The sequence below is a fragment of the Leptinotarsa decemlineata genome, unplaced genomic scaffold (assembly GCF_025532065.1).
Source record: "Leptinotarsa decemlineata unplaced genomic scaffold, Ldec_3_MD MMD2_tig00001973_RagTag_RagTag, whole genome shotgun sequence".
Taxonomy (NCBI): domain Eukaryota; kingdom Metazoa; phylum Arthropoda; class Insecta; order Coleoptera; family Chrysomelidae; genus Leptinotarsa; species Leptinotarsa decemlineata.
Window position 1 is genome coordinate 4,134,660 of NW_027412572.1, and position 22,042 is coordinate 4,156,701.

Below are 22,042 nucleotides of genomic sequence, written 5' to 3' on the forward strand. Positions count from 1 at the left end.
ACTGACACTAGCGGCCTCTAGGGAAAAGTATTCAAACTAAGATAAAATTTCGTTTTTGCAATGAAAGCGCTTTCTTTCAAGGAATCTAAATGTCGTTGTAACTCAATATTGCTCATTTTAGTATAATGCCACTTTTGTTTTCAAGATGCGAAATGTTTTTCCAATAACACTGTTTTTAAGTCCAATTTTAGGCACATGCCTCTCCCCTGACTCCGCCACTGTCAGAGATACATATCTAAACTAAGATGTCTAAAAACCCTGGTGCATCTACTCATACCTGCAAAAGTTTGGAGTAAAATGAGGGATTTATGGCTAACTTGATTAGCAGAGATCAACGCCGTTTACGCCGTTTCAGATGGCGCAAGCAGTCATTACAGTAAACTGTAATCATAAGACCACACAGGGTGTATTTGTATTTATATTTAATTCCACATTAATTTTTCATACCTACTGTGCTTTTAGGATAACTTAAAAAGTGAGTTAATGAATTTTTTGTGTTTTAAGTGTTATTGACGAATTGTCAGTATTAAATTGAAAGATAAGTGTCCAAGTTCTGGTGAATTATTAGTTGAAGTTTCAACCCAAGCAAAGTTTTGAAGAAATTTCGTGTAATTTCTTGATATTTCAACTCAAGAAATGTTGGCAGATATTATGTAGTTGACATTGGTTGTTTATCAGAACGAATTCCGCAAAACAGGTGGTAAGTATAAAGATTATACTTGAATAATGTTTTTAGTATGGTATTGGAATGGAAAAACTGAATAATTCACTAATATACAAAGAAATATTCCCAATGAATTCTTTGTCGAACTTTTCGATTACCTGTTAAGAGATCATTTTGATAAGCACCAACTTTTAACCGTTTTTTTTTAATTAACAATAAAAAAGTTTCCTCATTGATGCATAAAATTTGGAATAAGCGGTTTATATACGAAGAACAATGTAATGAGTAGAAACACAGCTGTTTTCTAATAGATATTCAACCAAAATACATCTACTCATAGTGACTATGGATGTATGTGTATCACACCTAGCAGTTCTACTCATGAATCAGGACATTGATTTTCTTATACATACACATCTCGTTAAGTACAGAAAATCACTCAAGAGAAATAGCACTACAGTCCCACCTTGAACTCGTCATGCAAGCCTTTGGGTTCTGCAAATAACTTGAGAGAAATTACAAGGCAAAATTTATTAATTTACAATAGATGTAAGATGGTCAATTACCTTCCGTTGATCATCAGATGTATTGAATAACTTCTTTGGTTCAGAAAGAATGTGAACTATTTATTGTCTGTAAAAGTATATTAAAGTTTATAAGATTTCTGTATTTATAATTATTGAAATTTACAGGTCCAGCATAAATTGAACAAAGTTTAATTCAAATATCTTCCATTATTATTACTTTAATTTGATTTCATTGAGTCATATTTTTTGCTATGATTGCATGTGCAGGTCATCACTGATAGATCAATTTGACACTTGACCCCCATGCCAATTAAAATTTCAAATTTTTCAAAAAATAGTATCGGTAATAGCCCCCAAACGTTTTTTTCATGTTTCTACGTCAAACCGTTCAAAAGTTAAGTTAGTTTTTTATCAGTCTGAGGTGAAATTGTATTTAATATCCTTACCAGAGGTAAATTAACTTCCAGTTTCCTTGTGATTGGATTTCTTTTATATTCAGGTTCCCACGAAAAGTAAAATACCGTAATGTTCAGAGAACACTAGGTTGAATTTCTGCAGACTGCATGAAAGTAGTTTAGCGTCTTTTAGAATACAAATACAAAATGTCTTCTGATATACTTTAATTGCTTACTACAACCTTTTACATTGAGTGTGTAAAAGAGTTCTTTTTTTCAAACAATGTGATCATCAATTATGATGGTAGTTTTTTGAAAATATTCAATCAAATTTTAAAAAAACATACATCTGATGAGAGTATCACATCTCAACAGATATTTTCAGATTTTTCGAAATTTGACTCACAGAAAATTGTATTTTTTTTAATCTTTATTTTCGAGGGCCCTTTCATTATGCTCTTCAGCACAGCAGATATTCAATCTAGAGATCAAATATGCCCTCAGTGCCTCTCTTAACAATTCTTCTTTGTGGTGTTCACAACCTACAATATTTTTGGGAGAAAAATTTGACAATTTGATTAAAATTACTGGAAAGCAATTTCTTTTAAGTTCCCTCTCAAAAACACCTGATATTATTGTGGCTTCAACATCGTGAAGAAAGCTATTAATTTTTTGTGATGGTAATGTTAAAAATCCTCTGCTCTTGTTTCTTATGAGGGAATTGAATATTTCATTTCCCTTCTCCAATATCGAATCCACACATTCTCCACATTTGGTGTTGCCTTTAATTTTTTTTGCAACATATTCACAGAAATAAGCAAAAGCTTCATTAATACCTGAGAAGTCCTCTTCAATTTCGGAGATAGCTTTTTCTATTTCAATATAGAATATAAATTTTTGCTGTTTTTCTTTCAGATCTCCAATATGAAGAAGGGATTTCATCATTTCTCCTCCACTAACATTACTTTCCCTGGGCGGTTTTATCAGAGAATAGAGGGACATTAGGCGGAATATTTGTCCAACTTGAATTGACTTGGGATGAGTATTGCATCCACCTGCAGCTCTCATCATCCCAAAAATGCTGAAAATAATATCAACAAAGTTGATTGGATTTGTTATGGATATGTTAACATTATCACCTCCAAATGATCTTGGTTCAATCTGGATGTCATCAAGTATTTGAAACCAAAATGGGGTTAGGAATATTCTCTAGTTGAATACTGCTAGAATTTGCCAATGGATGTTTTGTGACAGAGTGTGAATCGGGTAGAATACTACAGGATGGACTAGGAAAAACGTTTAGTGGAAGTTCAGGAGCGGTTTCACTGAGAAATAAAAAATATCAAAATACCTATTTTTATTATAAAAATGACTATCACGTCAATTTCACAATAGAACTTGTCTAAAATCTAAATTTTTCATAATGAGTAGGGGCTATAGTAAGGGCTATATATCCATCAATTTACTTGTCTAAAACATGTTTTACCCTTTAGATCAATAAATGTTATTTAATTAAATTAATAAAACTATATAAATAATCACACAATCCTTATCAGATATTTGGCAGAAGCTTTATCAAATATTCTTTGAAAAAACTGATCACAGAACTAAATATAGGAATTCAAGTATTTCAGTTGTTCATGTTTCAAACGGAGTTTTTTCCACTGGATAATCCAACTGCAAACTGAAAAATAAAACCAGTTATAAAAAAATGAAAATCAATCTTTGAATCTGGGAAAATTTCAGCATCCTTCATCAATAATTTTCAACAGCTCATATAGTATGATTTCATGACTGACTTCAATGTTTTGGTTGGTTTTCGGGTTTTGCTGTTGTCTTCTTTGGTAAACTCCAAACGTTTCAAGTGCAACTACGACAGTCAGCGACGTTGACGAAGTACTCCTCATAAGATATTCATTGAAACTAATTTCAGTATCAACTTTATTCTCTAAGATTACTTCATCAACGCAACTGAATATGATTGTCTCAGTTGCAGTCAAATATTTTTACTGAAAATGATCAGGGCAAAGCCAGGAAACTAACTATTACGAAATTAGACAGGATGGGTTTATACATTCAGTTCAATTTTAGAAAAAATTTTCATGCTGATTTCAGAATCGAAGTTACATTAAATCATTAGTTTATCTATTCAAAATTATATCTGGTTTCATTGATTGTCCGGAAATTCTCTCCCCTATAACTTTCAACGTTCCACGAAGGTCCACCAGACAAATAAAGCTATTTATTACACCATATCACTTAACTAACTATGGGTATCATTCTCCATCTCCAACATCTAAAATGTTGAGACTTGAAAATAACTACTCTGATAAAATCAATTTTATCTGTGATGATGAAAATATTTTTGAGAATCTCACTCTTTACTCATGCAAATGTTTTTCATTACTTTAATTTTGTCCTTCATTAAACACACATAAATGTGTCTATAATAATTATAGTAGTAGTAGTATAAGTGGTTACAGCACAAGCTTTCTTTGTTATATAATTTATTGTAAACAAAACTGAATAAATTGAGATCCCTGTAAATAAACATGGACAAAAAACTAAAATGGTATTTGTTAAAATTGGTTTTTCTGTAAACCAGCTGTCGTTCCCCTACGAACGGCAGCCCTCAGAAGTCGAAACTTGTGCGAACAGGGATTAACGAAATCTTACCTTTCAACGTGCGATTCTAAGCTAAATATAACCCTTTGTTCGATAACAACTTTTTCATTAATTTTTTTTAAAATTCCTACTGGCATTTAATTATAACCGTCTCACAAGAAGATTCTAAAAGATACAGCTTTTTTTTATTATGTTCTCAGAAGAGGCTGTTTATAATAATGACAACATTTATTATTTCCATGTGTAAGCAGTAAGCTTACACAGATATTGACAAATATGAAATATCAGAAAATAGAGGGTAAAGTTAATGAAGTTAATTTTCTGTGAATCAGGCATTTATAGAAAATGTTCTTCAACTTTACCCCTTTCTTCCACTATCACCTTTTATTTATAGAATGATATTAGCACATATTAGCCCGTATTGAATAATGATGTATTTTTATGAAAGGTATCAAGGGAAAATATGATGTAAAATATTGAACAAAACAGCAGTTGCGATCATTGAAATGAAAAATAATATGAAATGTTATAAGTAAACTCCACACATTTGGACAATTTGTAACATATCCCTTTTTCAACATGATTCAATTAAATAATGGTTACATGAATATCTCTTCTCATATTATGTTATCAATAACTTTCTTTTTAAAGTCCGTTATGAGCCTTATATGAAATTTGTAAAAGGACATTGATATGCTTGAGTTGAACTGAAAACAACAACAATCTTTTATCTTCAAGAGAAATGAATGGCATAGAGTGTTTGTTTCCAACTGCGAACTTCTCAGGGTTACCGTTAGAGAACAGCCGGTTGAAAAGAACCTTTTTTTGTAGATAGGTAAAGCTAGAAGGGGTTATTTATCATTTCATATATGAATAATTTGATATTTATCATTTTGATAACACCAAGTGTTCTCTCTTGATTTGTGTGTGATCAAATTTGCTTTTGATACCTTATTCAACGGATACTTTCCAACTACAGAAATTATTAGTAAACTGGTTCTGGAAATGGTGCACGTTTTCTTGAAATTCGTACAATTAAGTACTTCTCTATAAGTGCACCTTGAAAAAATATACAAATCTTTGATAGGATTTATAGGTAGTGCTGTAGAAACTGAATACTCACATGCATGATGGTTTGGCACCCTTCAATAGTTTTTTCTCACCAATGAAATGGATGGGAAAATGCTTTGAGCAAATAAAAGCACCATCAGGCAGATATTTCCTAACAGCATCCATCCACAGTTTCCTCTTGTTTTCATCCTATAAATTACAGATTTTGATCAGGTACAATGCACTAATAAAACCATTCAAATCACCAATTGAGAACAAGTAAAGTTAAAAGAGCATACTGTTTGGTTGCTTGGAATTCTATATGCTAACAACTACGGTAAATTTTCGTTATCTGGACACCCGGCGATTTTGAAAAAATTTTTGACTGTACTTACGTATTTTGATGCGTAGATTACGAATCCGAAAGAAAAAAGCGGCGCTCTCCCTTATTTAAAAAGTTATGGCCCTTCAAAGTTCAGAAAAGGGCAACTTTTCAGCCTTCTTTTTCACTAAATAAACTATTTAAAAACACAAGCATTTATTCACTAGGTCACCTTTACACCTTATTCCTCCTTCTTTAACACTTTTCACTTCAATAATCAACATTTTTCTTATAAAAATATTAAAAAATGTACGGAGCTGCTTTTTGGTTACATATCACTGTATTTTACGTTTTTAAGGTTAATGATATGGTTGGTACGACTGATGCAGTCCATATTCCTGAAGTAAAGTTTTTCATAAGAAAAATGTTGATTATTGAAGTGAAAAGTGTTAAAGAAGGAGGAATAAGGTGTAAAGGTGACCTAGTGAATAAATGCTTGTGTTTTTAAATAGTTTTTTTTAGTGAAAAAGAAGGCTGAAAAGTTGCCCTTTTCTGAACTTTGAAGGGCCGTAACTTTTTAAATAAGGGAGAGCGCCGCTTTTTTCTTTCGGATTCGTAATCTACGCATCAAAATACGTAAGTACAGTCAAAAATTTTTTCAAAATCGCCGGGTGTCCACATAACGAAAATTTACCTTTTTTTTTATACAAGTCCACAATACAACAACACCCTCGATTTCTACAATAATTTTCCACAAGATTTCAAAAATATACAACATTCTGTTAGGCTTGGGGAACTATTTGTTTGACATGGAGCCCTACTCAGAGAGTGATTTTCAAACTTAATCTATGATTTATTAATTGTTGATATAGATTTAATTTTTTATTAGTTTTAAATTTTATGCTGATGTTAATATCATGATATTTTAAATGGATGTTAAATTTCATGTAACTGTAAACTTACTTACTTCTCATAATAATTCTGTAGAAATGCAATAAATCTCTCTGCATACTGTAATATTCATCTGTAGGTATCTATGATTCTATGAGTAGACTTTTATTTCAACTAGGAATTAAGTTGTATTTAAAAAAATTTAAAAAAAGCATAAGTGAATGTTTATTTTCAATTTGATATTATGATTAAGAAAGTAATGATACTCTAGTAGCAGAAGGTGGATTTGAAAGGGTGAAGGATTATTCAAAATATGAAGTTGGTTTTTGGTGTAGGCTGATACAAACTTAGTTTATCCGTGGTGGATTGACAGTAATTATAAAATGTTTCATTTACCTTTGGCACTGAATACAGATGATTATTCGAATTTTTACACTGTTCACACAAAATACAGAATTGTCCCATTTTACAAAAAGTATCCTTATACACTATATAAAACTATTCCTTATTACTACTGAAAAATGTAACCAAACTAAAATAACTGAGAACTAACGAACGAAAACTATAATAAAAAATGCGAACAATGTAAAGATTGGGATGACAAAAAATATCAATTTCAAAATACCAAAAGTTGAAAATTCTTTTTGACAATGACAGATAATAATTAATTTGACTGACTCAGCTGGGACTCGAACAATTCAGAATAGCGCCATCTTGGGAAAACTCTCGTAAGTGTTGTTAAAAGCAACAGGTGGTTCCTTCAAAAAGTTCAAAACAAAATCTAAGCGTTACCAACACCAGGGTTTCTAGGAATCTTAATCTAAACACATCTCCAATTCTGACATTCCTTCCCAATCGTCCATCCATCGGCAGTCTAGACTTTAGAGAAGGGGGAATGTGTAATTTTGCCCCTTCTACTTTGCCCCCTCCACTGCACCCCCCTCTCTCATCTGTAGGAAGGTAGGATACCCCTTCCACGCTGGGAAACCCGAACGACATTAGTCTACGTTGCCATTGTAGAAGGTTTGTTCGATCGGGTCGGTAGCTTTGTTTCTGTGTACTATCCGTTTCTAAGTGAGTTTTTATTAATTTATAAGTGAAATACCTAGCTTGTTTAATGTATTGAACTCTGCATATAAGTCACTAAAACCAGGAAAGTGTTGCCAATTAGACAAGGTAAGCGCACATTTGATTGTTTACATAGTTATCATAAACATTCCAGTAGTTGAGGGACTGTATTCTTTGGTTGCTGATGAAATTGCAGAAAGCTAAGATTTACTTAACTTTTACCTTATCCTGATGAGCAATCTTTGAAAAATAGCTTCTATATTTTTCAATGATTTCCGCGTTTTATGTTCTGTTTATTTTAAAGTTCTGAAGCTTCTCTAAAAAATAGGTGGCATATAATGGAATTTGTGAAATTTTCAACATTTGAATAGCATATCCTTCCGACGGATTTTGACTGCATATCTCTATAGTCTATTTCAAAAGAGTGTAGAGTAATAAAATCTCATTAAGTATTCAAAAGCGCTACAGGGTGATCCGTCAATAAATTCTGTCACTTCCCTAGTCCGCATTGCAAAATTATGTCGTTTCATAAAGAGCAGGTAGGTATCACCCTGTTTTAAGGGATTTGTCCATTGTTATCGACGGATAAATACTGAGCCAGAGGCGCGCTAGTGGGATAATTGCCAAAAGAATATGCATTCATAAAAATTATATTAAAGGAAATAAAAATTTAATACAGCAGAACAGTGTTATTAAAAAAATATAAAATGTAACAATAAAATATATACGAACCGAAATCGGGAAATACTCACAAACACACACGAACGAACTTTACGTATTGAAACACTTGTGGGGACTTTAAATCAATTTATTCACAAAAACGACAAGAACTTTACTGGATACGTTATTACAATTTGACACTTGAACAATACTAAAACTGTGAACTTCCCTTAACGTTTAACAACACTCTATTTATACCCTAATTGAATGTTCTAGAGATTACTAGGTACAATTTTCGAGAACCTTCCGAGAAAATAATTATTCAGACTACCCTTAATTCTAAACCCTAACCTAAGCAAAAGTGTCACTGTCACTGATACACTGGTCTCTGTCCAGATTGCTTATCCCGCTACAGTATATTTACAATTCAATTAAATTATTCTACATCAGTATAGTCTTCATCCGAAGAACTGTCATCATCCCCTGGTGTTATAATTATAGGGTCAACCACCTGATCGACCAAGTTGTCCAGTTCCCACATTTTTTCTTCCTCTTTTAAAACATGCTGGATTGCTTTTTGCCAGTTTTCTGATGTGATTTCCATAATGGCTTGATCAAACAATACCTTGACATCTTTCATTTTAAATGTGGTATTGTGCCTTGCAACATATCCTTTAACTTGTGCCCATATAAGTTCTATAGGATTTAATTCGCAATGATATGGCGGTAGGCGCAGCACAGTTACTGTATACTTTTCTGCTACATCTTCTACGGCATATTTCATGAAGCGAGATTTATGTTGTTTTACTATGGCTAGTAGTTCCTTCTTTACTGAATTCGTCTCAAACTGAATACCTTTATTTGACAGCCAGTTAATAATTTCTTGCTTTCTCCAAGCTGAAGTTGGTACCTTCTCTAAGCGCCTTGAATGGTAGCTTGCATTATCCATAACCATGACCGAATCAGCTGAAAGAAATTTTAACATTTCCCCGAAGTAGTCTTCGAATACATCCGAATTCATGTACTCATGATAATCTCCCGTCCGGCACGACTCAAAGCTTAACAAACCTTCTTTTAAAAATCCGTCTTCGCTTCCAATGTGAGCAATTATAAGCCTCTTCCCTTTTCCCGAAGGCACTTTAATACCCGTCGAAAGGCCTTCTATGAAAGCTTGGCGAGAACTTGTTATATTTTTATCTTGCCACATTTTTTTGACTATATAACCTTCGTTTATCCACGTCTCATCAAGATAAAAAATTTTCTTTTGCTCTCTGCGGTACTGCTTTATAGTTGTCAAATATTTTCGTCTCCAGCAAACAATTTCATCACTTTCCAGTAATAGTGCCTTTCGATTGTGCTTTTCCCAGGCAAAATTCATACTTTTTAAAGTTTTCCATAAAAGTTTTCTGGATATCAAAGGAATATCGTTATCTTGGCTTATCTCGATAAATATTTTTTCAAGAGTGGGTATTTCCTTTTTAAAATAAAACGAATGAACTTTTCTTCGAATGTCACATTTGGTGTCTTCATCTAAGATTTTTATTGGTCTTCCTGATTTTCTCTTGCATGGACTTACCTGGCCTGATATCTTTCTTTCTCGCAATAATTTAAAAATCGTGGACTGTCCAATTCCAGTCATTCGGGCACATCGCTCAACACTTTCTTGCACAGACAAACTAGGGTGATCGTGTTTTATGCAATCATATACATTTAAAATTATAACTTTTTCGCAAACAGATAGCGGAGAATTTTTTACACTTCTTTTCTTTGGAGTAAATGTCCCCATTTTATAACTTTTTCACTATTTCTATATCACAATATCACTGTACGTTTAATTGGTGTAGTAACAATTACTATTATAACTCGAATGTTTAAGACACCATTACAATATATTTAAACCCTTTTTCTTAATTACCTGGGTTTAATAGGTATTGCATGATTGGTGGGCAGGGTCAAAAAGGGATTATTATAATGACATGGCACCTCGGAACTAAGTGTTAACCCTTTTTTGAGAAATCATGCTCAAGTATATGAACCCAAATTGCATATTAAATAAGTTTACAAGAACCACTAAAATTAATCTTAATCTTTTTTTAAGAAATTTTACTTACCTAAATACATGTAGGTACTTAGTTTTAGACCAAATTACTTTTATTATTATCTATGTCTGTAATTTTTAATTTACTTTAATTATTAAGTTTAATAATCCTAAGATTTGCCTACGCCCATGGACGACAACGAAATTCAGGCAAATTTTATGACACTTCATGATTTATTACTCTACACTCTTTTGAAATAGACTATAATTAGCAGAATAAAACTGAAATTCAACCGGAACCGAATGCGAGATTGACAAGTGCATGTTTTTTCTGTCTCTCTGAAGAGTAATATTGACAAACTTATCATAGTGGCAAAGTAATCAATCATTTTGAAATTAACGAATTGACTGAATATGATAGCAAGACGTACCGAATAAATAAAATCTGGCAGGATTCAATTTCAATATTTGTTCATTGTAGTTACAAAAACTGAAAGATATAATTATCGATTGTTATATAAAAATAATATATTTGATTAATATATTTCTTTCTACTTTTTTTGTCCAAATACGATACAAAAAGCGAATCTCAATAAGCTTGTGCACGAACAGCTTGATATAATTCATTTGGATTCAAATACATGTGAACTTTTGTCGTAATTTAAACAGAATAAAATCTTCGCGTTTGGGTAGGGATGGAAATATACAGGGCCATTCAAATTCGTTTCTGTACATGGGGATCTCGTAAACGATAAGAGATAGAGTGTCGGTTAAATTGTGGCAAAATTGTAGGTATATTTTAGAGATCTAGGTAAATTTTCGTTTTGCGTGTATTTACGTATTTTGATGCGTAGATTACGAATCCGAAAGAAAAAAGCGGCGCTCTCCCTTATTTACAGAGTTACGGCTCTTCAAAGTTCTGAAAAGGACAACTTTTCAGCCTCTTTTTCACAAAATAAACTATTCAAAAACAAGCATTCATTCACTAGGTCACCTTTACACCTTATTTCTCCTTCTTTGACACTTTTCACTTCAATAATCAACACTTTTCCAATAAAAATATTGAAAAATGTTCGGAGCTGCTTTTTGGTTACATATCTCTGTATTTTACGTTTTTAAGGTTAATGTCATGGTTGGTACGACTGATGCAGTCTCTATCCCTAACGTAATTCAAATGTTATTTACCTTCATTCTTTAGATGGTAAATTGGTTTTTGGTGGTGTATTACGAATTTGAAATAGTAGGTGGCGGCAAATACCAACCGCTTTTTTCTGAAATGTCACTAGTAACTAACCTAAAAATAGAATAATGTCACCAAGAGAAGCTTTCGTTTTTAAATTAAGTTTTTTATAAGAAAAATGTTTATTATTGAAGTGGAAAGTGTCAAAGAAGGAGGAATAAGGTGTAAAGTTGACCTAGTGAATAGATGCTTGTGTTCGAATGTAGCTCTTTTGGCTCTAAGATATACAGGAAAAACCAAAAAATTCTAAATTTTTTTTGCCTATATCTTCTTTATTCACAGACATATGGAAAATCTGTCCATATTTTGCACAGAATATGTTTATGAATTTTTTTATACAGGGTGTCATCTGACTTGGGCCACCCCATCTTTGCATTTTTAAATACGGTCCTGTATTTTTTGTATCGTCGACGTTCACTTCATACTGAGAAATTAAATTAAATTTTATATTTCGGGGTGTTTGGGTAATATTTGATTATAATTGTGTGAATTATTCCCTTTTGAATTACGAACCTGGAAATTGAATGACTGAGTTGAATAAAAACACAATAGCAACTTTCACATCTCCCTATGTACCGTATAGAGTTTTTTGAGAGTTTTTTTAAATTTTTAGGTACCTATTCATTTTTTTTTATTGCTCTGAGCATTTTCTAGAATGAACTTCGAATAGGAAAACCTTTTATGATTATCTGAAACATATCTACAGCAAAAATATATTATATGTGTTTTAATAAGCAGAAAAAGAAATAGTAGCAATCCGAAACGAACACTATAATTGTAATGAAAATTGAAATGAAGTAATTTATGTACACAAAAAATTAATGGCGTAATAAATGTTGGAATTGGAGGCCTTCCATTTCGAGACATTTTTACACTCGGTTTTTCAAATTATTCATTGCCCTTAACACACTTATTTGTTGCATTGTTGCGAAATCATTTAAAATCCTCAATCTTGAGTTTTTCATATTTTCTATCTCTCTGCCAGCGTAAATCCTACTTTTCAATTTCCCCCTAGAAAATAATCCAAAATAGTAAGATCTGGTGATCTTGCAGGCCATTATATTGGCCCAGTATTTGTCTCGAAATGGAAGGACTTCAATTCGCCATTAATTTTTTTGTGTGTATAAATTACTTCATTTCACTTTTCATTACAATTATAGTGTTCGTTTCCGATGTTACTATTGCTATCGTCTTTTTCTGCTCATAAAAACACATATAATATATTTTTGTTGTAGATATGTTTCGGATTATCATAAAAGATTTTCTTATTCGAAGTTAATTGTAGAAAACGCTCAGAGCAATGAAAATAAGGAAAAATATAAATAGGTAGGTACCTAAAAATGAAAAAACATCCCGAAATATAAAATAAAATTTATTTATCAGTATAAAGTGAACGTCTACGATCCAAAAACTACAACAAAAAATACAGCTCCTACAGTAATATCATCGATTTTCTTCAAGTTTTTTATTCTGTACCTGTTGATTTTTTAAAAATCTTCATACATCGAGAAACAGCATAATTGTCTGAAAATGCCCATAAAGATTTTTCGAAAATATGAAAACAGGTAATTGTTTCAAAGATACTTATATCTTATACTTCTCCAAGTATTCTATAGCTTACAGGTACTATAGCTCCCAAACCTAATCAACAGTTAAGTAGAGAGACAGAACTTCACAATATTTAGTCCAGGCAACAAATTGAAAAAGTGAAAAATACATATAAAGCTTCTAAAAATCAGTGCAAAGGCTCATTCGATTCGGAATGAGCCCTAGAAAAATTTATTCGAAGGATTTTACAGTGGGTAAAAAATTACGTGTCACAAACAAAATTATCGAGGAACAATGAGGTGTTCCGTGTTTTTGTTAATAACAATAAAACTATAAATATTTGAGGAATGAAACAATATTCTTAATGATGAGAAAATTCCCCATAAAAAAGCCCTGAATCCCAGAAATGTACCTCCCTTATTTATAATTTTAATTCAACGCTGAAAATAGGACCTCCTGTTTTATCATACCTAGACAAATAGCCGCTGAAAATAGCGTTTCACCGAAAATATTTTTTTACATTTAATGATTATTTAAAAATTTTAAAAAATGATGGCTTATTTAAAATATTTCAAAGAATTAGCTAACGCTGGAAAAATAGAATTATCATTTTTTAACGAAGTTATGCTTTTGATAATTAATAAATCATTATCGGACTTCGTGAAAAATGAGGAAAATTTTTTTTCCAACGGAAACTTATTCTTTGAAATGAAATTCAATAATACCTGAGCCATAATTTCTTGGAGTTTGAAGTTTTTAATATTGAATTTCCTCCTCTTCAAGAATATTTTAGTTTCATTCCTTAAATATTAATTGCTATCATCAAAAAAACCTCTTTTTTTCTCGATTGTTTTCTTTATAACAATCGTAATTTTTTAAAAACTGTAAAATCTTTCGAATACATTTTTCTAGGGCTCATTCCGAATCAAAATAACCCCTGCTCATAATTTTTATGTTTTTCAACTTTTCGCTTAGACTATATTTGCCAGCCTACATGATCTTCGTTAATTTATGCAGTTCTTCGATTTCATATCCTTTTCCTAGTTTTAGTTGGTGTTTCCAGTATTTCTTCAAAAGTAGATATTTCAAGTATTTCGAAGAAATACTAGAAATATATTTCCAGTATATTTCTTCGAAATACTACTTCTACTTTGTTTCTAATTATAAGTGGACTGTATTTTGGTTTATTAGCCAGTTGTAACAAATAATGATATATGATGTTTATCAAACATGCGGCAAATATCAAAGGGCTATTCCTTGGACTATTCTAAGGATATTTTGTCCTTCGATGAATTTTGATAGGGCGCTTTGTTTCGAAGATACGGCGCAAAAAGAATTTCGATACTAACAATTTTGGTAATTTCAAAATTATTAACGTAGTCAAAATGTCGAATGTGGAAACTTCTCGATCACCGGACTTAAACCCCGTGGATTGAACTGAAACGCAACAATGATGCGTTGCATGGAACTGGATACCAATACACAAACTGGAAATTCATTTTTTTAAATAATAATATCGCTTATTGTGCGTAAAAAATACATTTATACATAAAAGGAAAAGGGTTAGCCAAAGGCTATCTTCCACCAGGGGCGGCTCGTCAGAGGAGGCAAGGAAGGCTTAGCCTCCCCATGAAATTTGAGGCTATCCTTCACAATAAATTGAAAGATATTGACAAATAATTATGATTATTTTTTTCTAAAAATGCTTGGGTATCATTACTTTACCATTAATTTTTAATGTAAATACATAATATGCCCAAAAAAAACTATCACTCACTACGTAGTACGTACCACACTGTATCCTGCATCAACAAACCTCAAACGCACCGCCTATGAACGAATAAACCGAACCCGAAATAATGAAAGTCATACGTTGCAAGGGAGCCAAGCCTCCGACCGTTTTAAAAAACACAAGCTCCCCGAGACCGATCCAGCCAGCGACATATATCTCGATTTGTAATTTAAGTTGCAGAAATTATAGCTTTAGAGGAGGCTAGCCTCCAGCTGGTCTCCGTTAGAGTACGACTGCGTTTGTTTTTTATTTAATTATTCGGACGGGATGCCGTGACGGACCGGATAAAGTGTGTTCTTTCAATTTCAAGGTGTTTTCAGGTTTTCACTTTTCGGCAAGTTTTTTTTTCCATTTATTATGGATAAGTTGTACGAAATTAAAAATCTAACGATATAGTCGATTGGTTGCTGGCAAATAATTTTAAGTCTTTATCTTTTGATGATAAATTTTACATTATTAAAACTCTGGGAAGGCCTCAACCAAATTTGGCCACATGCTGGCGATATCTATCAAGATGCTGTTTAATGACTCTCATAAGCTCGGCTGTAACCATGTCCTCGGAAAATGGAATTCCTTTTTTTCCTAACCAACTCTGCATGTCTGCTTTTCTGGTGGTCATAGTTGGCTGTTGTTCTACTAATCGGCTGTGATAAGAAGCGTTATCCATTACTATTACCGAATTTGGCTCGACTCGTGAAAGAAGGGATTCAAACCATCCTTCAAAGCGTTGGGCGTCCATGTCTTCGTGATAATCCCCCGTTTTTTTTGGATAAAAAAATTAGTGTACTATCGTCTAAAAAGCCACTCTCGCTACCTATATGGGCGACAATTAGTCGTTGCCCTTTACTCGTTGGTCCGCATAATCCTGTTGATAAACCGTCCACAAATGCTTGACGATAACTAGTTACAGTAGTATCTTGCCAGATCTCAGATACTGTGTGACCAGCATTCACCCACGTTTCGTCCAGATTATAAATCTTTTTGTGAGCAGAACGCATTTCTCTAGTAGAGCGAAGATATCTCCGTCGCCATGAGACTATATTCTTCTCTTTCTATTAAGACAGATTTACGGGATCGTTTGGCATATATAAATTTTAAATCTTCTTTTATTATTTGCCTTAACTTCTCTTTGCTCATTTTTGGAAAGATATCGTTATCCATTACCTTTGTCCTAATGGATTCGAGGGTTGGGGCTTTATTCTCAAAAAAGAAAGAATGGTATAGCGTAAAAAAAAATTCTGGTATTCGTTCAATTCAGTTTTTTTTCTACCACGACAATGTTGGAGCTTGCACAATCCCAGTCATCTTTTTTTTATGTACAGCTTCCACTGTACGGAGTGTATTTTTTAAATTTTTGTACACTCTACAGACAATCTGTTTTTCTTCTAACGACATAAACTTCCGCTTTCTTTGTACATTACTTGGACCTGCTACGGCATCCATCTTAATATTATAAAAATAATAGAATTCAATCATTTTATTGAGCTATTTGTTAGTTGTTTACTTACCTCAAAAACTATTTTAAAGTTGATGTATTTTGAAAAACACTTTATTGTGAGATTTTCAGTAGAACAGATTTAACAAATACGCAACACGTGTTTCGCAAGGAATAATAAGACCTTCAAGCTGTGTGGAGTAAAGAAATACCTATACAGTGCTCTGGAAACGGTCGACCAAAAAGCTTGGGAAAAATGTATCCACATAACAATCAGAATCGAAGCAGAGATGTAGGATCTGGATGATCGCATTGACTCATTATCAGAAAAAATTATTCCAGTTGTCATCAGTCCTAAAGAAACTGATTCATCCAGTGAAGAATCACTCAAAGAATCCCTGTAGACTTTTTCAGATTGAAATTATCGCAATGTCTTATTCGAAGTAAGTATTCCCATAAAGTCTATACATTTTTTTCTGAATCAACTGTAAAGTCCAATAAGGAATATGAATCTTCATTTCCAAACCAACAAGAATATATTAAATGTATCTCGGTGCAGCCACATTTTTCTACTTCTTGAAAATGTCGAAGTCGAAGCCTAAACGTCGAACAACGCAAAATTTTGACCGCGGTTCAACTCGAAATCAGATGTTCAAATTTCTAACCGCCGAAATCTATTCTATTTGTATACTTATCTGGTGATGTTTCGAATACTATATCCATCTTCATTATCATACCGACGATCAATTTGATATTATCAGTGTCAATGATAATAGTAATATCAAATTTATTTACATCGAAAGACGAATTATAACTACAAATTATGTTTTGATTTGAATAGGTTGGATAAAGAAAATGGATAGAGTCTTTAAAACGTCACCAGATGAAACATATTTCTTTCAATATGCAAAAATTTTTAAATTCAAGTTAATGACAAATTTGATTTTTTTCCCAAAAAGCTAATTTATCATATGCAGTAACTTTTTGCCCTTTCCACATTTGTATTCATTTGTAAATTTAATATTCTGATTATTTTATAGATCTGTAGAAGGTAACAATTCTAAATAATAAAAAACTATTTCGAATATAAATTGTCCTTCCCAAAATAAAATATTTAAACAAAATTAATTTTCACGATATTTTAATTATCTTCTCATCATCCAGAATATATCAATGGAAAATTTATATTAGTACCCCCAGTCCGAAGCCTATTAATATTATTTTAAACGTCATATCAGAAAAAACATCGAGCGGTTCTTTTGCCGGTATTTTCGCGTTCTTTGTCGCATATCCCTATTTTAATGGCTCGTTAACGGCGTCCTCAAGGGATATAGAAGGTAGACATATCTCAATGATTTTGTGGGTGCATTGCAGTGCTATTTGCTTGAGACGACCATGTTGCTTTCTTTGATGTAGCGACATGTTTGCATTCTTGAAATTCTTCCACTCTCAGACAATACTGAACGAACAATAGTAGCACAATGAAAGAAGGCATTCCTCAATTCATGAGAAATGAAAGTATGGAAATCCCGAAAAAGGCTATTGAAAACTGTTATTGAAAGCTATAAAAAAATTCAATAAAGAATATGTAATCGATAAGATATGCGAAGCCCATGGTCAAACTAACTATTCTACGTCGTCGCCTTTATTACTGTGAATTCAATCCTATCGAGATGAATTGGACTGCTGTAAAAAACCGACGAAATAGGTATAATCAATCTCCAACACCTTCCATTGACCCCATTATCATAACCCCAAATTCAGATTCAAGCTATGGAAATTCAGATGATGAAATCTTACGTTTTTATTTAATTCCGGTGTAAGTACAAACTGTTTATTTGGCATCACTTTCTGCTAGAAATGAAAAAAAAATCTGCTTAGGTTTATGAAAAATAAAAGAAACTGCCGAAAAGTTTATTTGGTAAATACCTACTAAGTTGTATTGTGAAAATGCAGTTGGGAAAAAAGTAAAAAATAGTTCAAATAATTTATCTCAGTCGGTAAAATATCAGAGAATCACAAACGCCGTCGCCGGCCCCACTCTCTTCCGAAATTTCCCATTGGTCCTTCTCCGAAATGCGCCAAGAACCATTCCTCCTGTCTTGTTTCTGGAATTCCCCCTCTCCTACAAAGAGTTCATGGCTATCAGTCGACTACCTGCAGTTACTGTGGAAACTTGATTACGTCTGTTGCTTTATTAGTTGTCTTGTTTTCATGTGGGGAAGTGCAGTGTTGTTGGTGCTTTGCTGTCTCAGATGTTTACTCAAGATTTATTTGCGGTAAGAATTAATTTCTAAACATCATTAGCCCAGTCGAATCAGGGTTTGATGAAGCAAACATTTTCACTGGCAATTTCTTTCGGAATTCTTTGGGGGGGATCACCGGCAGTCCATTATTTGAGTTTGCGGGGTACCTGTTGCGTCATCCGCCCTCTTGAATTTAAGGGTTGATATTTGTTTAGTGAATAACACGTTCATTTTCAATTTTACACGAAAAATCGTTGATGTGAAAGTTTTTTTAAAATTGGTTCTACTCAATTTTGTCCTAGGATCGATATTTTTCGATCTATACCGAAAAGAAAGAGTGATTTTTTTGTTGAACAACTCGTTTATTTTTAATTTTACAAGAAAACTTGTGATGAACAATGTTTAGAAACGAATTTCCTAGTTTATATTGAAAGTGTTATATTTTTAAGAGCGATTCATTTTTGGAAAAGAAAATTTTTGGCTTTCTACTACTCAATTTTGATACACAAGAAAAGTGGGAATCTGCCAAAGAAACGAAGAAATTAATTAATTTCAAGATGGAGTAGTAGAAAGCCAAGAAGTTTCTTTCCCAAAAATTTCCTACAATTTTGATACCTATCATTTTTTTCGAAATTGGACGACGTGTTGGAACCTTTCTCCGTTGCAGTTGTGGCAGTGAAACCATTAGATCCGCGCCGCAATCTGAAAACAAAGCCCTGTAGGTACAGCACGCCGGTCTAACTGTAAACGCGAAAACTTCCCGGTTCACACTCCAACCACGTTCTACCCTCGACTTATCACGTCTTCGGAATTCGCTGTCGATTCACCTGCTGGATAACACGTTCCTCATTGGCCTGAACCTCGCAAAACCAGTATCTGATAATAAGTATCCTATAATAATAATAATAATATCCTTTATTGCCATTTAAATCTACAATGGACAGGGCAACGTCAATAGGTTTTGATATTTACAATATTTGTTATATATAATGATAATAATAGTATAATAAGGTACAGTACAATAATAAATAAGACGGTTGAATAATAATATTGTAACAATAATAATAGTAATAGTAATATCCTTCCTATAAATCTACATTGACGTCAATGGGTTAAGATTTGCAATAGGTGATATTTATTACAACTACAGTTCCCATATCACAATTTTTATAATTGGTCAACATTACATGTTGGATAATTTAAGAAGGACTATTAAAAGAATTTTGCGCAGTACTCAGTTATGGTGCAATCGCATAGAGACCCATCACCAACTGTCGAAACTATAATTAACTTTGGTTTTTAGATAATCAATGGCTGAGAGTCTGAATTTGTTGTGATTTTCTGTATTTCTAATTTCTCTTGGGAGAGATTGATAAGCTTTTATGGCTTTGTAATGCGGTCCTTTTTCAAAAAATGATGAATTATGTCTCGGTATGCTAAGTTCATTCTTGTGTCTGGTATTTATAGTCATTTGTTTGAGTAAAGATCACAGTTTCTCATGAAGATACTATAATGTTTTTTGACAAACATGACTAATTGCAGAAAATAGATTGAAGGAACTGTTAATATGTCTAGCATCTTGAAGTGTGGTCTACATGTTGATCTATGAGGTAGTTTAAACATACAGCGAATTATCCTTTTTTGAGTTTTGAAGATTGTATATGACTGTGTGGATGATCCTCAGAAAATAATTCCGTATTGAATAATAGATTGAATATGCGCATAATAGTATATCTTCAGACTATCTAATGATACTTAATCTCTTAGTGCACGGATTAGACCTACTGTAGTACCCAGTCTAGAGTTAAGTTTGTTTAGATGGATGTCCTATGTAAGATTATTTTCCACTGTGACCCCTAAGAATTTAATATCACTTATTTTAGGAATAGATTTGTTAAGCAATTTGGCATATATATATTCTAGCCTATTTTGGGATTTGCTGAATGTTATAAGCCCTGTTTTTCCTGTATTTAATTTTAGGTAATTTTCCTTGCACCAATCAATAATTTTTTGAGCTGCTTGGGATAATTGTCTGGAGAGGGTAGACGCAGCTTCGGTTGACACTATAACCGATGTATCATCTGCAAACTGGTATACTATAGTCTATTTCAAAAGAGTGTAGAGTAATAAATCATGAAGTGTCATAAAATTTGCCTGAATTTCGTTGTCGTCCATGGGCGTAGGCAAATCTTAGGATTATTAAACTTAATAATTAAAGTAAATTAAAAATTACAGACATAGATAATAATAAAAGGCCATTTTTGGGAAGTAATTTGGTCTAAAACTAAGTACCTACATGTATTTAGGTAAGTAAAATTTCTTAAAAAAAGATTAAGATTAATTTTAGTGGTTCTTGTAAACTTATTTAATATGCAATTTGAGTTCATATACTTGAGCATGATTTCTCAAAAAAGGGTTAACACTTAGTTCCGAGGTGCCATGTCATTATAATAATCCCTTTTTGACCCTGCCCACCAATCATGCAATACCTATTAAACCCAGGTAATTAAGAAAAAGGGTTTAAATATATTGTAATGGTGTCTTAAACATTCGAGTTATAATAGTAATTGTTACTACACCAATTAAACGTACAGTGATATTGTGATATAGAAATAGTGAAAAAGTTATAAAATGGGGACATTTACTCCAAAGAAAAGAAGTGTAAAAAATTCTCCGCTATCTGTTTGCGAAAAAGTTATAATTTTAAATGTATATGATTGCATAAAACACGATCACCCTAGTTTGTCTGTGCAAGAAAGTGTTGAGCGATGTGCCCGAATGACTGGAATTGGACAGTCCACGATTTTTAAATTATTGCGAGAAAGAAAGATATCAGGCCAGGTAAGTCCATGCAAGAGAAAATCAGGAAGACCAATAAAAATCTTAGATGAAGACACCAAATGTGACATTCGAAGAAAAGTTCATTCGTTTTATTTTAAAAAGGAAATACCCACTCTTGAAAAAATATTCATCGAGATAAGCAAAGATAACGATATTCCTTTGATATCCAGAAAACTTTTATGGAAAACTTTAAAAAGTATGAATTTTGCCTGGGAAAAGCACAATCGAAAGGCACTATTACTGGAAAGTGATGAAATTGTTTGCTGGAGACGAAAATATTTGACAACTATAAAGCAGTACCGCAGAGAGCAAAAGAAAATTTTTTATCTTGATGAGACGTGGATAAACGAAGGTTATATAGTCAAAAAAATGTGGCAAGATAAAAATATAACAAGTTCTCGCCAAGCTTTCATAGAAGGCCTTTCGACGGGTATTAAAGTGCCTTCGGGAAAAGGGAAGAGGCTTATAATTGCTCACATTGGAAGCGAAGACGGATTTTTAAAAGAAGGTTTGTTAAGCTTTGAGTCGTGCCGGACGGGAGATTATCATGAGGACATGAATTCGGATGTCTTCGAAGACTACTTCGGGGAAATGTTAAAATTTCTTTCAGCTGATTCGGTCGTGGTTATGGATAATGCAAGCTACCATTCAAGGCGCTTAGAGAAGGTACCAACTTCAGCTTGGAGAAAGCAAGAAATTA

At 32.7% G+C, this 22,042-nt stretch overlaps 3 long non-coding RNA genes across 3 annotated transcripts; 2 read left to right on the plus strand and 1 right to left on the minus strand.

The window, feature by feature from the left end:
* The first annotated feature begins 240 nt into the window (after window positions 1-240).
* On the plus strand, window positions 241-4,328 carry LOC141482827 (uncharacterized). The gene is made up of 2 exons (XR_012465745.1): window positions 241-700; window positions 2,502-4,328. It is a non-coding gene; the product is annotated as an uncharacterized lncRNA (long non-coding RNA).
* LOC141482826 (uncharacterized) lies at window positions 2,929-5,591 on the minus strand. The gene is made up of 2 exons (XR_012465744.1): window positions 5,335-5,591; window positions 2,929-3,270 (listed from the first exon to the last, which is right to left on the minus strand). It is a non-coding gene; the product is annotated as an uncharacterized lncRNA (long non-coding RNA).
* A 12-nt stretch (window positions 5,592-5,603) lies between these two features.
* Window positions 5,604-6,797, plus strand: LOC141482828 (uncharacterized). Its single transcript, XR_012465746.1, has 2 exons — window positions 5,604-6,051; window positions 6,106-6,797. It is a non-coding gene; the product is annotated as an uncharacterized lncRNA (long non-coding RNA).
* The last annotated feature ends 15,245 nt before the right edge of the window (window positions 6,798-22,042 follow it).